The sequence below is a fragment of the Pipra filicauda genome, unplaced genomic scaffold (assembly GCF_003945595.2).
Source record: "Pipra filicauda isolate LSUMZ 115617 unplaced genomic scaffold, ASM394559v2 scaffold171_size1565689_pilon, whole genome shotgun sequence".
In the NCBI taxonomy this organism is placed as follows: domain Eukaryota; kingdom Metazoa; phylum Chordata; class Aves; order Passeriformes; family Pipridae; genus Pipra; species Pipra filicauda.
In genome coordinates this window covers 909936-933686 of record NW_024104229.1, presented here as the reverse complement: position 1 = coordinate 933686, position 23751 = coordinate 909936, and positions in this window count along the sequence as shown.

Here is a 23751-nt window from a genome sequence, read left to right as displayed (position 1 = left end):
GTGCCTTTGGAGAAATATATTTCCATGAAACCTTGCTAACCTTGTCTTCTCACTGTCTTGTCAGTATTTCCATTACCATTTATTTGCTACTAGAGGCTTAGGTCTAAGAAAAAAATGCAGTAATCTTACCTCTTGTAAGTAGCTGGTAAATGAATACAGAATTTTGACAGATGACAACATTTTTTATGGAACTCAAATTAGTAATTTTTTTTTTTTTTTTGGATTACTGGAATTGGCAAGGAGACAGATTTTTCTCCATCCCCGGACTGAAAAAAGTGACTTTTTTTAAAAAAAAACCAGTTCTGCTGTAGAAAAACATAATTATGTGTGGGAAGACTTGGCGTGGATCTCTTCCCCTTTAGGGATCTGAAGAAAACAAGCTTTTTCAAATAATAATATACAGGTAAATAATGAGTTCAGGCCAAATAACTGCTAAATATGAGAAAACCAGCATATTTCTACTCCTACTACTGGCCAGAAAAAGATCAGTGATTACCCATATCCTGACAGTGATATTTTACACAGATTTCTCCACTGTTTTCAAGTGGGAGATCAGTGCCTGGGCTGATGGCAGGATGTAGACCTTATAAAGTATTTCCTGCTGAAAAGAGCATTTTGGATTACAGTATAGGCTAAAATGTCATTAAATGAGATGGATTATGAAAGGTGGACTTCTACCTATTCAGGAGTAAGTATAAAGTGACATGAGATATTCTGATGTTGCAAAAGACCCCTAATCTAGCGTATCCCCGTGTCAGTAAAAAATCTCCTTAAATTCCAGCTAGAACTTAATACAGACAGGGGTTGTGGCAATAGGGAAAAAAAGGCTTAAAAGGGCAGTACATTAATATCCAAGCTTCATTTGTTTACTTTTCTGTGGACATTCCAACTGGGTTTCAAATTGCTTGTATGTACATGATGCAGAAGGATGCTAACAGCTGTGAGGGGGAAGGAGGGACTGGTGGAAAACGAGGGGGCAAAGGCTGACCTGCGGCCTGTACTGAGTGAAAGGAAGGCAGAAAACATAAGCATCTGCCATCTACAGAAAGTGGAGATGGGAAATTTGGGCACAGATGTTGCTGCGTAGTTCTTCTGTAGCAAACAAGTACAATTATGCAAAGCATTATTTACATCTTAATATCACTTTCTTAAGTTAATGGTAACAAACCTCTCCTACAAACACAGGCTGAGAAAACTGGGGTTGTTCAGAGAGCTGGGAGTACCCCCTTTCATCTGCTGATGCTCATTGTAGGCAGAAGTTAACTTACAGCCACGTGGGCCTGTTTGTTTGCTCTAGTGCCTGTGTCACGAAAAACCTGATTGGAGTGAGGTGTGCTGAGATATCAGCATGTTCTTTTAAATCGTACTTTGGAGAGGAGCAACTAATATGCTACTATTCTTCCTTGTGCTTTAGTACATCTTTCTAATTAAAAGACATTGAATGGTCCTGAGTTCAAGAGGATTTTAGAAAGTAGGCAGCAGCTTCTGTCTTCTCTTGGCTGTATAGTAGTTCTCTGTTGGTGGAGGGAAATAATAAAAGCAATCTTTAATACTTATTTTAAATTGGAAAATATGCAGGTTAGTATGGGTTTTTTCCATATCCTAATTTCATCTTTATAGCTTTTTGAATGGAACCATGTGAATATTTTAGGAAGCAATGTAAATTCCCTGCCCTACAAATTCCTAGCAATATCCTTCAGATCAGAAGATGGCACAAAATTTAATTTTGATGTTTTAAAACTTATCCATTTACTGGGTTATAAGTCCTTCCTAATTTCTACTTTCTATTGTAGTGGTAATGGCTGTAAAAGCTAGGTCTGGGTTTTCTTTTATTTCTGACATGTGAGATATTCTGTGGACTGCGTCTTTCAAGCTCCCAGGAGCACCATGGAGTTTATTGGTAGATTTTGTAACACCATGTCCTGGTGTCACATGGAAAGGGGCAGAAAAGACAATTTTTCTGCCCAATCTGTAATAATTTATTTTTTTGTCAGTCAGTGTCCCCCAGGAGGTGAAAGCCTTTTAATGTCCAAAACAGTCTGTTAGCTTCTCACCTAATGAGACTCTTCCTTAACAGGTTCACTGAGACAGACAGGACATTTGATACCTTTTTAAATAAGGACTGCCTTTAATAACTGTAGGAAAACCCCTCAGCAAGTTTTTCCTATGAGTTATTTTGCTGTCGACAAAACTGTCAGCAGCTTGAAACAGAGTCACGCTAACAGTTCACAAAAAAACATGCTTATTAATACAAATTTGTGACAACTTATAGGGTTTGTGATAATGTTTAACTGTAGAAGTTATACTGAAACCATGTAGCAACAACAAGGCAGGGCATGAGCACGCGCTCTAAGGCAAAGCAACTTACAAAGAATATTAATACCGCAAAACCTAAGCAAAAACTCTAAAGCAAAGCCACTCACAAACCACAGGCTTTAAAGCAACTTACAAATTACTTAGAAACTTTAAGCTAAAACTTAAGCCATGCCCTAAAGCAAAAGCAGCCTACAAATAAGGCGACTTACAAAGAATAAGTAAAGCAAAGCTTAAGCACCCTCCCTAAAACAAAAGAACTAACAAAGAATAAGTAAACATTTTAAAGTACTATGGAGTAAAAGTAAAATCAGTGTATATGGATAAAGTGATTGCTCATCCCAAGGCATCCCGAGAAGGTGGAGGGAGAGAAAGGTAGCCCATTGGTTACCTCCACAGAATGGATGGAACTTCTCCCTGATTTTTGTTTAAGTTCAATCTCTTTTTATACCTTTTTCTTTAGGCAGTTTGAATGGCTATAATAAATAAACTAATTTTGGAGTGATAGACTGATGAAATAGGCCCAAGGGTCCACTTCATGAGTTCCCGGTGGCCAGGATGTTCCCAAAAAAAGGCCATGTTGTCTCCCTATCACTTCTTTCTTCATTTTAATCCTTTTATCAGTTTCTGGGAATGTCTTCTGAGGTGCAGGGTTTTTCCAGGAAACTATGAGGAGCCTTTTTTCTTCTTTTATGTGGTTTTATCTATCACCTTACACTTGGTTTCAGCCAGGACAGGGTTAATTTTTGTAGTAGCTAGGAGGGGGTATGGCTTGAACCCAGAGGTTATTCTATACCACCTTACATCATTGCCAGGGGTGGGAGGAAGGGAGTCTTTTCTGGGGTTGGCATAGTGTAGCAGAGGGAGCAGTGAGGTATCCTCTGTTGTCAGGGAGTTTCAGTGTGAATAGTTTGCCTCTTTCTTGAACTTTCTTTCATTAGTATTGTTGCCCTTACTGTTTGTTTTCTTATCTCATTGCTGTTTCCAGTAAACTGCTCATATCTCAACCAGGATCTTTACCTTTCTCATCTCCCATTCTTGTCTCCATCCTGCCTCATGAGGAGGGGGAGGGAGGAGCCAGCAAGGGACAGTGTGGTCTGGAGACTCTTAGTGGGAGCACTAAACTGGGGAGTACCATTCCTAAACCATGACACACCACCGCCTAATAAAGTACCTGGGAACACTGGAGGACAAAAAAGGGAGGTGAATGAATTTACTGCTGTCTAAAGCCTGTATAGTCACTGAACTCAGGCACTGTGTAACAAACTGTCCTTTCCTGGACTGTAAGACTTGGAGGTCAGAAGGTTGAAAAGCATTCCAGGAACAGTCTGTTGTGAAAGCTGTCATTTTGTGTTTTCCTAACTGGAATCGAGGAGCCTCAATTGTCTTTCCTATTTCATTTATTTATTTGCATATATCAGCAGTATCACAAAACTGTTCTTCTTTCATCTCTTTAATAGCAGGCCTCAGTAGTTTGCTTGACCTCTAATAAAAGTTTGTGGGAGGGAAAGATGCCAAAGCTTCTGCCCCACTCTTCATAGCTGCCGCTTTGTCTCATCTTGTGGCTCTGAAGACTGCTCAGCTTTCCTCAGAGAATCAGAAGTGAGGCCCCACAGGGGCATTGCTATCTCTGGGCTAATGAAGCAATGAAAAAGGGAAAAAATTATCGTAATGATGATTCTTCAGCTTCTCAGTTACCAACATAATCTGCCTGGATTGGGAAAACATTTCCTGAACTTTTAACTGAAAAGCAATCTGTCCTCTGTTTGTCTGTCTTTCTCTGATTTTTCTTCCCCTCTAAGTCATGGAAAATAGAAGTTCAAATAGCCTAGTACAAGATGTGCTATACTAAGAAATGATCTGTTTTTCTGTCATAGGTGGTATTCAACATTAAAAGAATCAAAGATAAATTGCCAATACCATCCATGCAGAAAACTATGTTACTTTGACTGAAGGGCAAACCTATATAGCTGTTACCCTGAAGTGTTTTAGAACACCAGAAAGTAAGTTTTAATGTGGCTACCATTGCCAGCTATCTGTGGGTCAGCTTTGCCTACCCATGCAAAGGCTGAACAGTGCCTCACTCCAGCTCTCAGGTAATTTGAATAACAATACCAGGGATGATTAACCTTTCACTCTCTGTTCATAGACTTCTGTTTGGATTTTTGCATTTATAGGTCCACACACTTTATTTCAAGTTCTAATTAATAATTCCTATCTTCCTTTTAGTCTTGGAGGAATTCCCAGTGCTCTCTGCTGTGTTCTTTCACATACTGGTACTGATCCAGAGGAATAAAGCATTCAGCAGCAACTAGAATCCCACACATTTGGCTTTTTCCTTATATGTGTGCAGTTGTTTTCCTTTGCCTCATATGTACAGTTTTGGTACTCTGGCAGCTTAGTAAACCAGAAAACCCTCTTCTATTCTTTCATCTGGTTTCATGTCTGCTTTCTCCCTTAGTGTGTGCAGGATGCCTTTGTTCTAGAAACAGCAGTGTTCCTTCTCTGCTGGTGTGTGCACCACTTCAAAGTAATGATGGTATTATCAGCCTACAAAGTGACACTTTCCTGACCACTGCTTATTAGTCAGATAATGCTAACAGCTTTTGGAGTCTCTAACGCCTACTTAACATTGACTTCTTATTCCATGCTGTTTCTTATTCCAACTGATTAATGTTGAAGGAGTCATGGGCTCTCTGTTTCTGAAAAGCAGTTTACAAAAGATGGGACACAGGAAAACCTGCTGATTATTAATGGCAAATTTGGGTTCAATGTGTAGGGGAAAAAATAATATAACCCACGCCAGTATATTTAACATAAGGCAAAGCTAATTCCCTCAGAAGAGCTATTAGGATACCTCCCCATACAGGCTTATTCGCCATCCACTTGCTTGTGTGGCCTAATACTACATGCTGAAAATGAGGGGCCAAAACGTGACCATACTTTCTAAACAAACGCTCTGGTCACCCCTGTGTCTAACTGGAGCACACCTGTTAGCAAGATAAGCCAGTAGCTGATTCCAAATTTTTCACCTTTGGGCCCATGTGAGGGGATTCGATTCACATAATGTAAGCAAGACTACTATTTAGATTAACACTCTCTTCAGAATAGGTAAGGTTAGAAAGATCTTGAGTAACCTAATGCAAATGTTCTGTTCCTATGGTCCCAATTTCCTTTCAAAGGTCTGTGGGTCTATGTCAAAGAGAACTTCCAGAAGTAGGCCTAAATTCACTAGAGACATCATCTCCTGAGTCACTATTAAATTAAGCTCTGTACAGCAGCTTTCAGAATTACTTAGTATGTCTTCTTTGAAGACAAAATGTCCTGTGATCCAGAAATTTGTGTTTCTTGACAAAAACTGGTCAAGTTTCAGTAACCTTTTATTGTCTTGTGTGAATACAAAGAACTCTGCTTGAGATAAATTTGGCCTAATAAGACCATAAAACCCCCACAATATTTGTGCATAAAAAATATTTATACATTTCTTAAGTGTTTTGCCAATAAAACCCACAGCAAGGACAGACAGACTAGAGCAATAAGCAGGAAATATATCATTAAAGTTATGGAAGAGGCTGCTCTCACTGCCCATGTCAGGGGCAGAGAGATGTGTTTTGGACTAAACTGAGGAGCAGTCACAGTTCCCACTGAATAAGAACAACCAAGTCTGTTTATGGGAGTTGCTGTTGGTCAGTGTGTGTGCATTTTGAATAAACTCTGGATTTATGGGGAAATCATTAAAAAAGTAAGGTTTGTACATTCTGAGAAAAGAAACTGTTTGTCCCTTCCTTATCTTAACAGTGCCCAACATTCCTTCCCTGTGTACATACCCTTTGTTCTTACACTGACATGACCATGGAAAAACAAAGCAACTAGTGGTAGCAAAAAGGTAGAACAGCCTTTACAGGAGAATGGACGGAAGAACTAGCAGAGACAGCACCAGGGTGTGAGTGATGATGTCTATAGATCTGCCTGTCTCCAAATGATTAGCTTACTTAACAATTGCTTGCTCTGCATGATTGTCAGAGATTCTTCTTGTGAAAAATAACCAGCAAGAAGTTGGCTTCTTGCTACAAATAAAGAGATATTGAATTTCTTCCCTTTCATAAAGTTGCAAATGCTTTAGGACAGTGGTGTTATGTTGGTTGGCTGTGCGGAGAATGTAATCCCGCCTGTACGGCTGTGCACCCACACACTAAACGGGTGAAAATTCAGTTGCATGGATACACCTTAGTGTTAGAAAATTGGTGCTAAATTGGGGTTAGATAGGGAAACTGATGATTTAGTGCAGTTGCAACTCCCGGACTTGGGAGCTGCTGAGGCATCTCTGGCCTGCAAGAATGCAGTGGATTACCCAGGTGCAGTATTCCCCTCTCCCACAAGGTGTAGGCAGTCTTTTCCCCCTGACGTGGGTCTCTCTATCTCAAGGTTTTGCTAGCCCAGCATGTGTCCCAGGGATCCAAGAGCAATTCTGTCAAGAGAATATTTACTATGTGAAATAAGTGCTTGGACAATGCTCTCAGGCACATGGTGTGATTCCTGGCACTGTCCTGCACAAGGCCAGTAGTTGGACTCGATGATCCTTGTGGGTCCCTTCCAACTCAGGATAGTCTATGATTCTATGAAATTATCCTCATCCCTTCTCCAGCTTACTCCCTCTTCTTTCCTCTGCAGTCCCCTGGAAGAAGGACCTTGCTCTTAAGGGCAAATCCAAGTGCTTTGTGGTTGTCACCATCTTTTCTTTATATGTAGGCCCTGGCATAAAGGGAGCCTGGCCCTGCCACAACACAGCACCAAAACCACCAGGCACCAGTAGACAGCAAAAACAATTACACCCTCAACCCTTCACCTCCAAGCTGCTGCCCTCTGGGGTATTTTCCGTATTGCAGGTACTTCTTCCACTTAAAGAAGCTGAAAAAATGGCTAGGTGGTACATTTCCTGCATGGATAATCTCAATGATTAGGACTTCTAATCACCTACCTGATTCCCCACTGGAAACAGAAGAACAATTTAATAACTGCAAAAGGTAGTGGTTAATTTCTCTGTACCAGATCATATGGCACAGCAAAAAAAGTGTTTTAGTCTCTAACCATGAGGTGATCTGTGCTGGTAAACTGCAATACTTCATACTAAGGCTTGTTGGTATTAAAATATCATCATCATGTATGGCAGGAATCCAACTTCTGAGGCTTGCCAATAGAATCATAAAAGGGTAAAACCAAAATTTGCAGGATTCATTCTCAACTCTATTACTTTTCTAAAGAACATCCTTTAATGGATCAATGATACTTGCTTTTCAGCTTATATATTACAGCGATATTAGGTTAAATTTTTCATAAAGGATTGTATTAGCAAACCATTTTTTTTGTGCATAGCTATATTTAACAGAGGTTTTGTTTTATTACATGTAAATTTTTTTCTGTCTCATGCTTTAGGGGTAAACTCAAGTATTTGAGTATTAGTTAGCATTAGGCACAAAAACCTGATCAAGAATAAGCACAAGTTTCTTTGCAGAGAAACAGATTTGGTTTGGGGCTAGCTTTCTTAGGAAAAAATATGAGCTAAATCCTTTAGTCTCCAGTCCTGCAGGTGTTTTTACACAAATGTGATTGTGGGGCAAAGATTTGTTAGGCCTAAAAGCCATAAAAGCATTTACTTCAGTAACTCTATAAACAACTCCCAAGGAGAAATTAAAAATCATCTATAAAATTATGACAAATAAAGATCAAGAGCTAAATAAACAACATGTTGGGTGACATCTCTCAGATTAATGATTGGTAATAAAAGGGAAAAAAATAGAAGTTTACAACTTCTAAATTTTTTACATAGTTTTTCTTTTACACATTCTAAGTAGAGGCAGATTCACTGGTTTAACATCTGCTAGTGACATTGTTTTTAAATTAATACTGTCTATGTAATTTAGAGCAAAATGGCTGTTCTGTCGAATTTATCTTGAGATAACATCAAATCCGAATGGTCTCTGGTGGAAATCTCAATAAATATTCTGTGTTTTCTTTCTTTCAGCACATCAGTTATAGCTATGTGTTCCTGATTTGCAGGTAAATGTTATTACATGTTGGATTAGTGGGCTTGGACCGTCTGTTTACTTCCCTCAAATACTTACCATCATCTATTTTTTATAGTAGTCTGCAGTCTGTGTAGTGTGATCTGTGAAAAACAGAGGACATCTTCACTATTATTGCATTAAGTTTCTGGTTTAGTATCTAATTTTATTGCTGAAAATATGTTCCAGGCTAATTCTAATGTAAATGTTTTTCATTTCTGTGAAGTAAAAAATGAAGGCAGATTATTTTTCCTTGCTAAGAATATTCATTGCCCTTTTCAATTTTTGTTTTAGGATCACAGTGTATTCATGACATTATTTTAAAAAAGTAAGAAATCAAACCTTATGTAAAGATACTGGTTCTGGTTCTGATCTGGACATTTAACTTCTGTGAACTGTAGCATGGGTTTCTGCTGCCTATCCAAAAATGTTTCTAGCTAAACTAAAAGCCAACCTCAAAAATAGCGCTTTGAGCAATACACTACTTCCACATTTCTAGGGAAAAGTGGATAAGAACTTCTGGAAAAGTTACTGTTTCTTATACATATAGCAAAAAAAAAAAAGAGTCAATCCACAATATTGCATCCTATTTTATCATGTAGTATTTTATGCTCTGGGACCATATCCCTAACAATTGCAAGACTATAGAGAGTTATGGCAGCTGAGGTTTTGGCAGTATTTTCCAGTTGCACACCATATTACAAGTGGCATGTTATTCAGTGCTAAAGTTTTATCTTTAAAGCAGATGGAATATTCTTCTTGATGTAGAAATAAACAAAAAACATGAAATACTTGCCGCCAATCACTGTAAATAGTTACCTCAGGTTTATTTTCTTCCCAAGGGTGTTGTTTGCTAGAAGATACGACACTTTATGTGTACTAGAACAGACAGTGTGTCGCCATTGTACTGAGTACGTGATTAATAAAGAGGGTTATTTTTAACAGCAAAACAATGTGCTATATTTAGAAGTAAGCAGCAAAGGTATACAGATTTAGACATACTAAAATGCTGTAGATGATCTTGAAGAACACAAAACCTAAATTTTTGTTGCTTTGAGCATAGCTATTCTGGTAAATTAGGTTAATGGGAAAGACACTGAAAAACAGTCCCCCTTGTTTCTTATGTTACTAGCTAATTATAAACTTTAATGGATGAACATAAGAGAAACTTGAATAAGACTGGTTTAATTAGTTTGAATGTGATTTTTAGTTGTCCTGCTTGATAGTTCCCTAGGACTTAATAATGTTGATTTTGTGGTTTAGAAAGTATTTCATAGCTCATTTATGTTAAGATTGGCTTTTTCTACCCCCACAAACTTCTGATCACGATCATATCTTGGCCCAATGAAAATGGATGATGCTTTCTTTTGGGATACATTCTAGAAAAATTAAACCTTTTTAATGTGATAAAAATGGCAGGTAATCAACTGGGTACTAAATCATCCATTGTTTAAAGTGTGTCTTTCATGCTTATAGGTGTTACCTTCATGAGGGATAAAAGCACGCTCCTCTGCTAGAACTCCTAGATGACAAGACCTGCTAGATCAAAGCACAGTCATTTTGATGTTGTTTGTTAATATCCAGCTTGAATCTAAGATCCTGCAATGAATACAGCATAGATACAGCCTTTGCAGCTGGTGAAGTTTGTCTTCATGGTCTTTGTTGCAAGATGGTAGGCCTGGAGCTCATCAGTGACTCTTAAGCAGCAAAGTCAAACCCTCGTCCTACAGATGGCTGAGCATGTGGAACCATGTAATGAGATTCACTGAAATTCAATAGAACTCCATGTGAACATCAGTATAGCAGTGCTGTCTCTGTGTGTTAACTGGCAGTATTCAGACCTTAATTTGTTAATCTGTACTCTGTGTAGATGGTATTTCACACAAACTTTAATGTTTAATTCGGACCATTGTATAGGAGTCATCAAATTGTATGGTAAATTTTTTTTGCAAATGTGCAGTTTCTTGGCAGTGCAGACTTGAAAAATAAAATGCAGTGAAGTAGAAACCATATGTGTAAATATTGCTCACAGCAAACCCGTGTAAAATCTTTCCTTTGGAATAGCATGATTATAGTCGCGGAAAGGAAGAAAACCAATAATTGGAGCTTCAAGAAAAGAGTGAAAACAGAAGACTTCAAGAATTTGGCTTTATTGTTATTTTTGTTGTTACTGTTGCTGTATTGTAAACTCACAAAAAAGACTGTATAGCATTGAAATATTGTACTGAAATAAGATGGAAAGTTTGCAAAACATCACAGAAAGTGAATATAACTTGAAAAGCTTAATAGATTTTTTTTTTAATGGTAGTGGTATTATTAAGGTTTTTATAGTAATTTTTTGAAATATTTAAATAACTATGAATCACAATGCATTTAGAACTCTAGTGTTTCTTTGAGTCAAATGTAACATTTTGTTCTTGATGGATAACTTATGCTTTTGAATTGATTAGGTAAAGTGAAGCTTAAAGGAATTCTGTAGAGATATAAGTCCTCATTTTCTTTACTGCAATTCTCAGCATTTTTTTGAACAAGGAAAAATGTGCCTTTTATTTTAAATTTTAATTAAAAGTTTTGAAGCAAATGATTGAGCATTGTTATGAAGATAGTTTCCTTCCCAGTTTCACATTTTTTCCCATCAAATAAGCTTTCTACAAATATACAGTGCACACCTAAAACTGGTGGCAGACAAGAAACATATGAAAAAAGATATTGGTTGTGCAAGTGTCCTTTTAATATCTATATGTATCTGTGATGGTCCAAAGTTTTAGTCTTACTCTTTGTGTAGATCATGTTATATAAATAAATCTTTTCATGTTTATAATAATAGAATTTCAAAATAGAATGATATGCAACATTGTTCTTAAAAGCAGTGATGAGTTTAAGACATCTAACTTGCAGAACACCTGCTCTTGCAGAATTGAATCTTTGGTGCACTGATTTTTCTATTACAGTAAATGCTGCCTTTTCTGTACTCATTATTGCATTCCAACACCTTTTTCCCTAACCTCACATTCCTGACTGATAATTAGTTGCGTACAGTGTCTTTTTTAATATATTGTTTGGCACTCTACGCTGTAAAGCAATAACATCCATCTACTAAAAGCACTTTGGAATATTTTTCACTGCCAAGGGCCTTGGTCAGATGTGCATTGAATGATTAACTCACCATGATTAAGACTTCCTCAGGTGAACTTAGAAGTATGAAACCCGATCAGGTAATTTGAAGTTCCAGGAGAAGGTAACCACTTAACTTGCCTTTGGACGCGCAAACAGCTGGCCAATTTTCTGGTCCATGCAGTTCCTGCTTATGGAGCCGCTCACCTCTCCTCGTGGTGGAGGCTGACATGAGAAGAGGGAAATAAATATTTGACATACGAGGAAGAACCCACCATTTACAGTTAAGATTCTATGATCTGTAATCATTAACTTTATTTTCTGGTCCGGGTTCTTTCTGGTGCCCGTCACCCAACAGGAACTGTCAGCTGTAAAATAGGACAGACTGTCTAACTCCACCTTGACTCCTGAGTGACCTTGCAGACTACAGTTGAGGGGCTGGGGGCCAGGGACCATCTGCTGAAGGCAAGCAGAGTCTGAATGTTACAGAGAGGGCGTCTGTGAGGTTTACACAGAGGGGTTTGATAGCTCTTCCAAGAAAAAAGACACCTCTGAAGTACTGGTAGCAGGGCAAGTTGTTGTACTCTGAGAGCCTTCACCACGGGTAGTTTTTGAGGGACACCAATAGATGAGAGCTGGACAAGGCACTTGAGGAGGTGTGCAGCAGTTGTGCCACCTAATGCCACTCAGTGACACTGTGTTGAGGCCAGTGAAGTGCACTCCCACCCCATTGCATTAGTCATTGCTGACTGATGATGGGTAGAACACAAAGGCTTAATCTGATTTCTCAAAACCTGAATTTTTAAATGAAGAAAGAAGGACAGTAGTCCAGAAGTGTAGAAAAGTCAATTAAAATTCACAAAACCAAAGAGGATATTATTTACCTGCTTAAACCTGCTTAAAGTCCTGTTGCTATTCATATGAAACCATTTGAAGGAAATTAACTAAATGGTCTTTGTCTTTAGTTCTACGAAACTCTTAACCTTGGACGTCACCTAACAATAGGATGCATAGAGAACGATTATTTCTGGCTTTCAGGTCTCTTCTCCCAGAGGACCTTCTTTTTGGGAAGCAATTTGGACATCAAAAAAATTCTAATAATGAGAAGTTATTTGGAGAATATCCACTGGCTTGTTTAGCTTTCTTGTTAACAGATCAAAGAAAACTTATTTAATTTTTATATAACATTCATGTATGCATACTTCCTTTCTCAGCAAAAGTGGTAACTTTACCTTGACAGCGTTTTTATTTGTTTTGTTTTATTGTAAAACTATTGTGTTCAAGAGCCTTTTGTTCCAACTGGGCTTTCTAAACGTGTTCTAGTCACACAGTCTATCCTCACATTAACATGAAAATGTTTCTAATCTTGACTTCTAAAGTTGACTTGTGCACCAAATTTGTGTTTTAAATCTCATTGGGTTGAATGGGATTCCTATCCTAGATTGCAAAATTCTTCAGTTATGTTCTGAAGTTCTGTTAAAGTCTTTATAACTGAAGTGATACACAAACTCTCCTTCGTTTGTGTGGATAATTGATCTTTACAGTACTAAAAGTACAGTATACAATTTAGTATGTGCATTTTCACTTGGCTAATTTAAAGAGCTGGGCACAGTTTGGTTGACCCTTGTTTTAACTGTCTTATGGTCTTATCCCAGGAGAGGTAACAAATTTGAATAAAAAGTTTCCTTCATAATCATGAAAAAAATCCCAGTAGTTCTTCAGAATATTTTCTGAAGATTACAAAATTCTATTTGTGCACGTCTTTTTTCACTTCTTTACTTGAAGGCCTTGGCACTTCTCCATGTTCTGCATCACTAATTTATATTTTAACATTTATATTATATTTACATATACTGTTCTGAATCTGTCACCATTAAAAACAGTACACCTATGAGTAATGAAAACAATGGATTCTGTTTATTGCTGTACACAGTGTTTTGCAAAGCACAGAGAAATCTCAGGGGTTTTGTGATAAAACCTTGAATTAGAACATTGTGTAAAAGCAGTAATACAAACTGCAAGTCAACATAGCATAATCAGATTATTTGAATATAATACACCGTTACTTTTTGATCAATATAAGTATTTGTTGTTTTTAAGAAAATCCTAATGAACTGGGATGTGCTTAAAATGCTGCCAAGATTATATTTCTTGCAGTATTACTGTCCTTCCTGTGCTAACATGTTAGAAATGAGCAAACACTAGGAAATTATGAAAAACATTATTCTCCTTCGAGGCCAAATCCTTCACCAGGACTATTCAACCATACAGTAAAAACAATTAAATAAAACACACAAAACCACATCCTTCAGGTTATGGATGCTTGCACAAGCTGATCTATATCACTGAATGTTTTGAGGTTCACTTGTCCCTAAGAAAAAGCCAAAATACTGTGGGCAGGGAATACATTATCAGTTTTTTAAGGGAGAGTTCTGCCACACATCGTCATGTGATGTAATACCTGGTTGTCTCAGTGAATATAAGTAACTTCCACTTCTATTGTACCATCACGCATAGGATCATGGAATAATTTGGTAGATTCACACTGGTTGTAATAATGCACATTTGACTTTCTTTTTTTTTTAATCTGAAGTAGAAGGATCTGTGTGAGTACCAATGAAACCCTTCTCTTGAATTAGGGAAACAATACTTGCAGTGATTAAAATCTGTCAGACCTGTAATCTCTCAAGTGTGAAGGATTGGAAAGAGGAAAAGAACAGAGATCTTTATTCCTCACAAAGATACAGAAGCTCAAGGCAAAGGTACTTTTTCTGAAAGTCATTTGTGATTACCAGTCAAGAAGTTGTTTTTAACCTGTAGTGTGTGGGGACAGAATGCTAATTCTGAAAATGGTGCTCCTGGTTGGCAAATTTTGCTAAACTTTTGGATGCATAGGGCATAAGAGGAAAAGGGCCAAGGGCCAAGCACTCAGTTGGTGTTACTGTTAATATAGGCATGTGAATTTTCAGAATCTAGACCACAGAAGTCTACCAATCCCATGACTTAACCTAACCCTCTCTGAAGTCAGTGGCAGTCTTTCCACAGGCTGTAGTAGGTGTTGCGGCAAAGCTCAGTGCTGAGCTTGCAGTGCTTTCCAGAACACTGAAATGTGGAAAAGAGGATAATTTGCTCACTGAATCACCAGTTTTGTTACTAGGAACAGAAGTTCTTAATGGAGGATACAAAAGCCAGGAAAAGTTCAACTTAGCAATAAGATTGCTGTGAAGAATTTAGAAACTCAGTCTAATTTGAACTGAAATTATGATCCTTGTGCTGATACCTTCACTGCTGCCGTTGCTTGGGACACCTGTAACTGCTATAAGCTTGAGGGAGATTTTATATGTGCTTAGCACTTCTAAGAACTTGGACCCTGATGCTTACACACATATGATATGTTGAATTAGCAGAGTCACAAATCTGGAAAAAAAAGAAGTGTTGACTCATCTGGTCCTCTTGGATTTTGGTCAGGCTACAAATATGGAAAGAGTGGCTTTTCCCATAGTATTTCATCACGTCAATTTGTATTCCCATTCAGCAGCAGGGAACTGAACAGCATATGAAAATGAAAAATAGTCTTTTAGAACTTATCCTGTCATTCAGGCCTGGTTCAGGTCTATGGTTTTGTGGCTCTAAACCCCCAGGCCTTGCTTCCAGGAGTGGACTGTTGCTCCTATGTTCGTGCTATAAATACCATGAACATTTATCCAAGAAATAATGTTCATTACTAACTTTATACTGCAAAACTGAAGATTTGACCTAAAGGTTGGTTTCTGTCTGTGTTAGTTCCTCCCCCTGAAAATCCCGATACTTCATTCTCCTTCCTCTGCCTTTGCCAGTCTAGCATAGGAATATTTGTGTAGGTCTAAACAGCACTGGATACCAAGAAATCTTAATATTTTTAGGCTGTATTCTTTGGAAATATGTGTGTAATCAAAATGGAACAGATGGGAGAAGGAAATATTACTCCTGCTTTACTGGTGGAAATAAGACCCCTGACATCAATGGTTTCTTCACAGCCTCACAAGAAGTTCATGAAACAATTCCAAGATCCCAAACTAATGCTGTAACTGCAGGGTCATTCTGGTATTGAATGAGTGTGTGGGACCATGCAATGTCTTCTGCATACTTGAAGCACCATTATTCAACCACTTCTCTATTTTTCTAACAGAAATCTACATGCACATGCTGTTTCAGAAGAACTGCAGAGACATACCCGAGAAAAATACCCAGTGGCATGCTAAAGAACATCGAGCCCAGTTATCAAAAATTAAAAGCCTATCCTCCACAGAGAGCTTAAAGAACATAATAAAACTTTCATTACATATCTTGTAATATCAAATTTCTTCAGATGAGTCATGGTTCTAATTTAATCTTATTTAAAAGCAAACTGCAAGGAAAAATTCCATGTACCTCAGTGATGCATCCCAGGTGGCTTATGGCACATTACCATTTGAAACCTACTACATTCCCAGTCCCCTGAAATTCCAGGAACTCCTGTTCAACTACGAAATATTAGCATTTGCAGGCTGTGCATCGTACCAGAACACTGTGAGAACCTTATGAATGTTTTGGAAAACTTGCCTCCTTTCCCTGAGACTTTCTGGAATCCCCGTAGATTAATATAGTTGCTACCGATTGTGCATAAGAGGTTAAATCTGTTGGTTTCAATACTATAGGCCTAGCAAACATGACATCCGAGGTAGCTAAATGCAAAATATGTGGAGTTTCTATCCATCCCTGCAGGAGACTATTCCATTTGCCGTTAGACTCCAGTTAGGTAAAATTAGGATGAAAATAATGAACTCTTTTTTTTGTTTTTGTTGGGTTGGGGTTTAGGATAAAAACCTTCATAAGTAATTTGATTAGTATCTTCCTAATGTTAAATCCCTTTCTGGAGAGAAATTAAATGAGAAGTCAGCCTGGTTTAAATTAGGTTTTCTTTTAATGATGGACTGAGCTAACCATAAAAATCAACTATTTTAGTTTAAACAGTGATGTCTTGGGTAACCAAGAAGTTTTAGAGGAAAAAATTTAATAGAACAAACTACTATGTATTAGTTTCAGCGACCATGGGTTGACTGTCTTTTTTTGCAAGTCTTTTGGTCCAAACTTAGAAATTGGGCATCTAACTGGATCTGAAATCTTCAGGGTTTTATATACTAGACATTATTTTAATATTGTGCATTAACTTTTTCTGTAGCAGGGAAAAACGTCAGTAAGAGATCTTTTGCACCACTAAGTTGATCATCTCCATTGAGCACATCAAAATCTGAGATAAGCATAGAAATTAAGCATAGAAAAACATTAAAAATACCAGGCTTTTAAAATTTGATTTCATATGCAGATGTGTAGCATTTCTGTAAACTCTGGAAGTTCTTAGAATTGTAAACCTGTCTATGACACCCTTGGGCAATGATGAAAATTTCAGAATAAATACTTTTTTCACTGTTGAAATGGGCAAGAAAAGCTGTTGGCAGAAATGGATTTACCTTGTTCTACATGGCTAATGGTGATTAAATTTTGTTGAACACTAGAGCTAATTTGATTGAACTCAAGTGAAGATTTTTGGCACAGATGTGACAGAGATGATAAAATATGCAAGGAGAGGTGGCTAAGTGTTCTGCTACCAGCTTTAATATTTATTTAGAGAATGGATGGAATTTGTGAAGCCTGTGATGATGGTGAGAATACTGTAACAACTCAAGACTGGTTTTAAATTCCAGTGGTCTTTGCAAATAACATATTAATGTAAAAATTACATCTGTAACTTCAAAGAGGCAACAGAGACATGAAAGGTATTGTAGAGTTTGGGTAAGAACTAGGAACTTAAATTGAAATAAATCATAGAAAAAAAACAAAGAGAGAGAATTTGGAGGGAAGTACTCCAGGTAAGACATAAGTTTCCAGGCTGCCTTCTTTTCTCGCTTGAAGATAACTTCAAACTCAGAAGCAAAAGCAAGAAGGAGTGAATCTATGAGTTCTTGGCCTTCAACTTTTATAGGAAAAATCATTACAGAATTTTGGATCAGCCGGAAACTTTGGTCCAGAATTGCTGGGATTATTTTGGTAACATATTTTCCAATCAAATCTGAAGAGGTTTTATTTTAGGATTTTGTAGGGTGTTTTTTAACTAAATTTTTATTAATCTGCCTTTCTGGATTTCAGAAAAGCATGACCCTTTCATATATGATTTGGGTTTTTTTCCTCATAAAAATCACATTTACATTTGAATCTTACTCAACTTGTGTAAAAACAGAGATGTATCCACTGACCTCTAGGAGTTCTTAAATTCCCATTCTGATTCTAGAAATAATTTTCTTGGTCATACAACTTTTAGGTTCTTCTTGGCAGTTCCTTGAAACAAAATAAAAGGAAAATTTCTTTTGTGGAGCAATTTTTTCCTCAACTCATGTCTGACCGATAATCATTTTCAGTTGTACTTTATGCTGAAGCATAGGTTTAATTTTTAAATCCTTTAGTCTAAGCAGTATGTCAGCCCTTAGAGACACAAAAAGTCTTTTCTGAGAACCGTGTAATTACTCAGTAAAGATGTTTATGTAAATTTACTGGAGAAGAAATATTCTTTCATGCTGGCAAATTAGAAGTCACTTTAGTATCTTCTAGCAAATTAATACTGACCAAAGAATGTGGAAAAGGAAATACTCATTGATGTAGCAGGTCATGATTTTATTAAGCTCTTCCCCTCAAGTCAATCACTTCATACATCAAAGGTAAAGTTTAGAATGTGGGGGTTGCATTTAATTCTGTTTAATTGCAGATCTCTAAAATTCATTTAATCAAATTGTATTGCAGCAAATATGACATTTTTTCTCCCATATTATAAAGATCTTTACTTTTGGTCTTAATCTCCCTGTTTTTCTGTTCAGTGCTCTGTATACCAAATTAAACTATATAGTGCCTCCCATGTCCTGATTTCATGAAAGTTGATCCTCTCTCTGACGTTGGGTAAGGCCCGTCTTCAAATTCCACTGAAGTACAAGGAAGTATTTATGCCCATAGCAAAGGACTTTGACCCAGACCGTAGATAGAAATATGTTCACAGCAGGTGGCTACAAGCAATGCTTTAAAGAAAGTTATTGTGTAAGATACGTGATCTGAAAGACAATTTAAAAAGGCATGGTTTTTGTTTGCTATGGATAATGACGCAGCTCTTCTTTGTACCTAATCATCCATCAGCAGTCAGCTCTGTGGTGGGAAGGATGCTTTTTTTCTTTTACATCTTAAGAGGCTTTAAAGGTGAAGTGAGTCCTCATTATCTCCTACAGTCTTTCTTCAAAGAGAGATGTTGTCTCCCTCCACTTGGGGCAAGCTGGCTGACATTCTGGAAATGTGGATTTTATGGTTTGCTTAATCCACACATGTCTTCCTGTGACCACAGGGTAGAATGATATCTTTTAATTTGTTTGTTTGAAAACCAACCAATACTGAAACAGAGTTAGAGTCCTCAGCTTTATTCCTCTCTTATGTAATTACATTTTATTAAATTTAGTAAGCAGTCAATGTTGGCTTTGTGCCAGAGGAGGTTTCTCAGTTCATCCCAACTAGAAGAAGTTCTTTTTCTTTACCAGAAGAAAATAATCTTTAAAAAAGAAAAGCAAAAATTACTTTTTGGGAGTAATTTCTTTATGTCATTTGTACAGAACAGGGTACCCCAAGTATATTCATGGTGGGGTAACTGTTGGAAGCTGAGTAACTTGAAGTGCTTGTTCTAGGTTATTTTCCATGACTTCAAATCTCTTAATTTTTGTCTTTTCAATTTGTATTTTAGGCTCTCTGGGGCAGAAGCTGTCTTTTCCTATATCTGAGTATAATGCATCTTTGCATGAGTTTCTTTGTGCAATCTCTTAATATTAGTGTAGATTAGTGTAGATAAACTCACAAGTAGATATTATAGAATAGTTGTTTAGTTCCAGCATTCTCATAGCACTTGAGAGCAATTTGAAGCAACACTTCCTATACCACTTAATAAAAAAGTTTTTTTTGTCTTTTGCTCTATAAGATCCTTAGAAAAGAGTTGCTGCTTTTTGCAAATTGTCATTGGTTAGATAAAACTCCAAACAAACTATTTTTATTGTGAGTGGCCTTCTCTGCTTTTTTCTCATTGGTCTCTCATTACAAATCTTAAAGACTCAGCATCAGAGCCAATAGGTCTCTGTGGATACATTGAATCCCAGGATAAAAATAAGAGGTGTTTGAAAGCAAGGAGGAAGAGCACACGGAACCTCTTGTTTGTAACACATTTGTTAACAGACCTCCTTGGCAAGCAAAATACTAGCAAAGATTGAGGCCAAAGCAAGAGGAAAGAGAGACCTCTGTGCTGATGAGACAGTGCATGGAAAGGTCACATTTATCAGACAACCTTTGAGTGAGATTTCTAAACATTTGATATTCATGATGAAACATTTCTGAAGAGGATTGGAGTTATATAGCTGCGACAGATTATATTAATGTATTTGTTTTGATTCTGATGATATGGCAGAGACTTCAATGGTTGTGAGTACCCTCCGGAGTAAGGTCTTATGTAAATTATGGCCTATATCATACTGTCAGCATGTTTTGAAAAGCTTTGACATGATACCCCAAATAATCTTTCTCTCTAAATTGGAGAAAGATAGATTCGATGAGCGGACAGTTACATGGATAAGGAGGTGGTTGGACGGTCACATCCAGAGGGTGTTTGTTAACGGCTCAGAATCACGATGGATATGAGTGACAAGTGGTGTCCCTTGGGAGTCTATACCAGGACTGGTGTTTAATATCTTCATTAATGACATAGACATAGGGATTGAGTGCACCCTTAGCAAATGTGCAGATCACACCAAGCTAAGTGGTGCAGTTGCCAAACTTGAAGGATGAGATGTCATCCAGAGGGACCAGGACAAGCTCAAGAAACGGACTTATGGGAATCTCATGAGGTTTAATAAGACATAGAGCAGGGTGCTGCAGCTGGGTTCGGGCAATCCCTGGTGTCAATCCAGGCTGGGGAAAGAACAGACTGAGAATAGCCTTGTCGAGAAGAACTTGGGTGATGAGAGGCTGGACATGACCCAGCCGTGTGCACTGGGAGTCCAGAAACCCCCCGTGTCCTGGGCTGCATCCAAAGCAGTGTGGGCAGCAGGGGAGGGAGGGGATTCTGCCCCTCTGCTCTGCTCTGCTGAGACCCCACCTGCAGTGCTGCCTCCAGCTCTGGGGTCCCCAGCACAGGGAGGAAATGGACCTGTTGGAGTGAGTCCAGAGGAGGCCACCAAGATGATCAGAGGGATGGAGCACCTCAGCTATGAGGAAAGGTTGAGAGAACTGGGATTGTTCAGCCTGGAAAAGAGAAGGCTTTTGGGGTGATCTAATTGCAGCCTTCCAGTACTTGAAGGAAATCTACAGGAAGATTGAGAGAGATTATTTACAAGGAACTGTAGTGACAGGACAAGAGGGAATGGCTTCAAAGTGACAGAAAGTAGGTTTAAATTAGATATTAGGAAGGAATTCTCCCCTGTGAGGGTGGTGAGGCACTGGTACATGTTGTCCAGAGAAACTGTGGATGCTCCATCCTGGGAAGTATTTAAGGCTGGATTGGATGGGGCTTTGAGCAACCTGGTCTATTGGAAGGTGTCCCTGTCCATGGCAGGATGGTTGGGACCAGATATCTTTAAGGTTGCTTCCAATCCAAACAATGAGGATTTTGTATGAGACCAGGTCAACCCTTGCCCTAAATAATGCTTGATGACTCAATCGGTTATAGTGGGTTACCTATCAGCACTGAGTGGTTTTCGTAATGATGATAAAGAAAAACATTTCACACAATAGGCATTGATCCTCTTGTATGACTTGAAAGCTGCACAACTGCTTTTTCTTTCAGGAGAATATGACTGAAAAATCATTTTAAGAATATGGTAATCCTTTGGCATTTTATATATTACTTTCAGTAATATGTATAATAACACAGAAAGCCAGGGCAGGAAGACATATTCTATGCCTTTTAATAAGAAGCTTAAACCTGTGAATAAAACTTGTTTAGCATAACTGCACACAATTTCTTTGACTGGGTTTATTTTGGCTTCTCTGCTGTCACAGATGTTCATTATTACTGAGAGAAAACACAGTAAATTCAGCAGAGAGTTTAAACAAGGAAAGGGGGAATTTGAATAAAATTCGAAAGTTTTTTGTTGTATGTGACCTGATCATCAGTTCTAGAAAGCGTGTTAGCAACATGCCGTGATCTGGTTTCCTCTGGGGAAAGCAGTGACGTAAATCCTCCTGCCCCTAATAGGAACTGTTCAGATTATGGAGTGATTTGGCTGATGGTCAAATGAAAGGGAACACAACAATGAGAAAAGAACTTTCAAAGATTGTTTTCAGGTTTGAAGGAGATAAGATGGGTTTTGTGGCTCTTTTATCACTTTCTCATGGCAGGGTACCTCAGATGTGTCTGGAGGAATGCGGCCCTTGCAAATGCAGTCGCTGAATTCACACGGGAATTTTAGCTGACCTTGTCAACTCTGAGAGCAGTGCCTTAGACAGTACAGAGACCCTTCCTGGGTTTTAAGAGCTCTATTAATAGATCTGTGGCATCTAGTTGAACTCTAGTACTGGAGGTGTGAGCTTTTTCACTAATCTAAAGTTTTGCTTGCATATGTTACAACTGTACAATGAAGCCTTGAATCTCACAAGAAAAGGGAGGCATAATCCCCAGGTCTCTAACAGCATTTGGCTTTGTTTCTACTTCAGCAATTTTTTCGTGGATTCCACAGCATTTTTATGCTCAGAGATTTTTTTGCAAGATGTTCTATAAATCAGTTGTATGTATACCCACAGCTGTGCATGTATGTGTTTATATGTGTGCCTCACTAGTACTGGTCTGCTTTCAATCTTTCATGTGTCATCAGGGCATTTTCTTGCTAACTGGAATTCGAAGTCTTAACAGAGCTGTTGCTCTTCAGAAATGAGAGGGACTGCATTTTTCATTCATTTCACTAGCTCTGTTGCTGAGTGATGTCTCTAGAAATAAGCTGCTAGTTTAGAAGTTCAGAGAAGAAAAATCCTGTCCCAGATAGGTTTAAATGCATGCAACAGATACAGAATCTCTCTAACACTGTAGTAAAAACACTCATTAGCTGTTCCAATTCAATTCTCATCTAATTTATCCATAGCTCATGGTCTAATGTCATCTTAGCTTACTAACAGAGCAGAGGAAAAATGCTTTAGATGTAAAATAGACCATAAGCAATTTGTCTTCAAGGGTTATGAAAAAAAGGAAAGAAAAATAAAATCATGGTGGAAAGGAAAGACAACTATTTCACAAAAAAACCACGGAAACATAATTCTATTAGTAATTATGCTTTGTTTGAAAACATGCTTTCTTTTTATTGGAAGGGAAATGTAACGAAGTGTGAAATCATAGCAAAGGTTGTAAAAAGGATTCAGTCATAAAAGGATGTGTATGTAGTAGCAAATGATTTCTTGAAAGAGCAGGGAGGTTTGAAATAATGGCTAGGTAAAATTTCCTCGTATCGAGGAAAATGATTCTATAACTTCATTCTTTGTCCTTTCTTTCATCTATTAGTTTTTATGTTCTGCAAATATCATTGTTAAGATTTCATTTAATTAATCATAAAATAGTCATGAATATTTTCATTGTGGTATGATGTTAGAAGTAAAAATTCTTTGAACTTGCAAAGTTCATGTCCAATAGACCTTAGAAATTCTTTGGACATGTCAGTAAAGAGAAAGACAAGCCAAAGTATGTGAGGGCAGGGGTTATGCAGCAATCAGTAGGATGAAAGAAGGAGTAGAATAACTCTGCTTCTTGACAGAAGAGAATTGGCATAATCCATAGATCATAAAATCAAGAACATTTATCTTTAACAGCAATTCTAAAAGCACAGACTCACACTATGCTGGAAGAGTTTCAGAAATATCTTTCCTAGGGGGTTTCTAGACAACTTGCATGAATTTTTTGGCTTTATTGTTTCATTACAAAAAACCAAAAAATAAGCAGGTGGAGTAAATTTAAGCTACTAAATCAAAGCAAATGTCCCAGCAGGTGGTCGACTTTTGAAAGCATGAGAGCTGGAAGAAGAAAAAAAGGTTCCATTTTCTATTTAAGAGGTACTTTTGATTAGGCATCTAGAAGAGAAATGTGGAAAGCCAAAGTGGCTTTCTGTAATGAAATTAAGATCTCCCATGTTAATATCACCTCTGAAATGTGTCTTACTCATGGAGTCAGTCAGTGAGTAACCTTTTTCCA